The sequence below is a fragment of the Gouania willdenowi genome, chromosome 9, assembly GCF_900634775.1.
Source record: "Gouania willdenowi chromosome 9, fGouWil2.1, whole genome shotgun sequence".
In the NCBI taxonomy this organism is placed as follows: domain Eukaryota; kingdom Metazoa; phylum Chordata; class Actinopteri; order Blenniiformes; family Gobiesocidae; genus Gouania; species Gouania willdenowi.
The window spans coordinates 32,541,178-32,544,961 of NC_041052.1; positions in this window are offsets into that span (position 1 = coordinate 32,541,178).

A 3,784-nucleotide genomic window follows, 5' to 3' on the forward strand; every position below is an offset into this window, starting at 1 on the left:
CAAAGGCCTGGGCAGGGAATTACAAGAAAAAAAGAACTGAAAAACACTGGGCCTACTGTCAGGCATGGTGGTGGTAGTATCATGCCATGGGGATGCGTCTCTTCCAGTGGCACAGGGAACCTCATTAAAGGCTGAGGAAACCGTATCTTTGGTTCAAACGTGGAGGAAACTCCAGCTGGGATCGACCGACAGGCAAAAGATCCAACAGGAGGCCAAGGTCATGAATGACATGGTTCAAGGTCATTGATGTCAGCTTCAGAGTTCTCACGTCAGTTCGATTCAGAACTTGTGGCGAGACTTGACCAAAAAAAGACGCTGGACTCAGTAAACCTGGTTGTTTTTAACATGGCCTTTAAATGAAAATCAATGACTTTTGTGTTTGTGTTTATGTTTTTTTATTTTTTTTTATTTTAACAAACTCCACAAAGTAAATTCATTTAATGACATAAAATAACGAGCATATGAATCCTTTTGAGTTCCGTGCGTGTGTGTGTGCGCGTTGGACCTGTAGGAACAGACAGGTGAGTGAGCTCAGGTGTGCGTCATCTCCCGCGCATGCGTACCTCTGTCTGGTCTGTGCTTGGTTCCACGTGATCTCAACCTCCTGTGATCACATGACGCTTTCATGTGTTCAGTCGTCTCCTCCGCTTTTGTTCCTTCTTCTTAATTAAAGCGGCAGCTCGCACACGCGCGCTAGTGCGAGCACGCGCGCACACCTTTATGCGGAACATAAACGGAACAGGGAGAGATGAAACGGACGGTGTTTGTGTGAGAAATGCAGATTTGTGTAATTGATGGACGCGGCGCGACAAATCATTACAGGACACACACACACACACACGTGCACACGCACTGGTTAGGTTACTGGTTTTTGTGTTTTTTATGGAGAAGAGAAGCTATAATAATGATACAATTTCTCTGCTCTTTTTTCCATGAAAAAAAATAAAATAAAAACATATTATTATTATTATTATTATTATTATTATTATTATTATTATTATTATTATTAATAATAATAATAATAATAATAATAATATGATTAAATATATTAATGAACCTATTCGGACTCAATGTGAATATCTGCCCTCTTTGATCTCTAGTCATTAGCATTTAGCACTACTCCACATCACTCACACACTGACACACATGCACGCACAGTATTATGATCCCTGTATATGATGGTGGCATGTAAAGAATACAAAAAATTACATGAATGAATGAATGAATGAATGAATGAAGATAAATAAGAAGGAAAAAATAAAAAACGTGGAGTGTATTCGACGCCTCTTCTATTTATCTATATTTAGTTGCTTGTCCATATTTATCTTGAATGAATTTATTCATTTATTCATTCTTTCTTTTTTTTATTCTGTCATTCACTGTGGTTGTAGTGTGGGTAATGGGGGACAGAGCTTAATTCAGTTAATCTCAGGGGGACACAAATTAAATAATACATTTCAATATGCATTGTAAAGCACAAAGCTACAGTCCTTACTGCCACCACCATTTATTTATTATTATTATTATTATTATTATTATTATTATTATTATTATTATTATTATTATTATTATTATTATTATTATAATAATATATTTATTTAAAGCTATTTCTAATATGTGTTTGTTTGCACTGCTGTGAAAATAAATAAATACATTGTGGCAAAAGTTTACCTTGACATGCATTGAATTGTGCAGATCAGCAACAACTTTTTGAACGCATTTTATTTTATTTTTAAATAGTGTTATTTCTGTAGAAAGTGTCAACTACCTAGCGTGAGATTATTCTTTTATTTTCTGTGATTTGAATGATTGAAGATGGGAGTCAAGGGCTGATCCTATGTACGCGTGCATGTGTGTGTGTGTGTGTGTGTGTGTGTGTGTGTGTGTGTGTGTGTGTGTGTGTGTGTGTGTGACACACACGCACGCGCATGGAGAGCAGAGGGCGCTGATTAATTCAGTTTTTTTTCTTTTACCTTTTTAAACACACTCGGTTTAAATATTGGAGCACAGCAGCTCTGCGTGCACACACCGCGCACTCTTGTTAACTTTCCTCCTCATCTGCTGTGATAGTGTGTGCACACATTATTAATCATATTCCTACACACGCTGCGGAATCCGGCCCCACATTTGCATGAATTTTCTCTAAATCTTCAGTTTTTTCTTCTTCTAAAAGATAGTAAATAAAATAAATAAAGCGTCTGCGTGGCCTTTCACGCACATTCCATCCAAAGTGATATTCCTCCTTCATCCTACACCTCCTCCTGATATCATATTTCACACACGCCTGCAGACATCCCCGCTGCCGCTATGTTTAATGTATAAAGCGGCCTTATAGCGGACAGAATGATAAATATGCATGTATTCAATTAAGGGTATTACACAGCGGCTGATTTGCATGAGGATTTAGGAGCTTAACATCATATTTGTGCTTTAAAAAAAACTTCACAATAGGCTAAACGTGAGCTGTTACTGTAGGAGGAAGAGGAGGAGGAAGAGGAGGAGGAGGAAGAGGAGGAGGAGGAGGAGGAGGAGGAAGATGGAGGAGAAGGAAAGTAGATTTGAAATCCTCCGCAGGTGAACTCCTGCTGCTTTTATTGTGAAAAGTCAAGAATCGCTTTAAAAAAATAAGGAGATGATAACGTGTAATTTTCTCCGCCTTTTGTGTGAGATCAAACCCATCCTCCGGTCCTCAAACACGTCCTCTGATGACGGAGCCCTCCTCCCCTCCCCACCCTAACTCCCCCTCCCTTCAGCCTCCACAGCCCAATTAAGAGCAGAGAGCTAATTAACGGCTCCAGGTTTAGCTCTGCAGCCTCAAACCACACAGAAGTCCAACCAAACATGTGGAGAAAGAAAGACAGACAATATCAAAACTCTTGCATCTGTTTTCATTTTATTCTTATGTTGTGGTTAAAACGACACAATTTGCCTTTAAAATGAAACCCTGTGAAGTCACGTGTGTCAAACGCATCAACTTCACATTCAAACATTGTTAAATGATCAGTTTTATTTAAATGTTGCGCGTTAAAATGCTTCATTCACTCTGACTGCAGGGGTGTCACAATTATTGTAATCCCTGTGATTTATTTATTTTCAAATTATTATATCAATATATCAAAGCTCCCCAAACTTGAAAAACAAAACAAAAATAGTGTTTTTCTTGTATTTCTTTGCTTGGTTTTTGGGCCAATTCAGGTGACATAAAGGACCAGATTTGGGCCCCGGGCCTTGAGTTTGACACAGGCAATAACGCCGATTATTCTTTGTGAAATCCATTTTATAAAACCAAACAAAAAGTGCAGATTATAACAATCTAACATTAGTTTCAGGTGAATTTTTACTTTCCTCTTGCAGTTTTGAGGCAAATAGCATAGTCATCAATCATTGTTATGGTATTGGATATTAATGAATATCAATGAATATATATATATATATATATATATATATATATATATATATATATATATGCTCATCATATCAGAACAACAAAACCTAAATTGTGTGAAATGCATTAAATCCATTGTAATTATAATATTTGACTTGGTTTTCAAGACTATAGATTCAAATATGACTGTGTGTGTGTGTGTGTGTGTGTGTGTGTGTGTGTGTGTGTGTGTGTGTGTGTGTGTGTGTGTGTGTCCCATCAGAACCACCGTGCACGCGCCTGATTTCCGTTCAAGTGGCTCCCAAAGCAGCCAATGAGCGCGCACGGTGCGTGGTGACGCCACAGGCTCGGTAGATAAGGAGCGTCCGGCGGCGGCGGCGGCGGGTTGTGTTTGTGAGG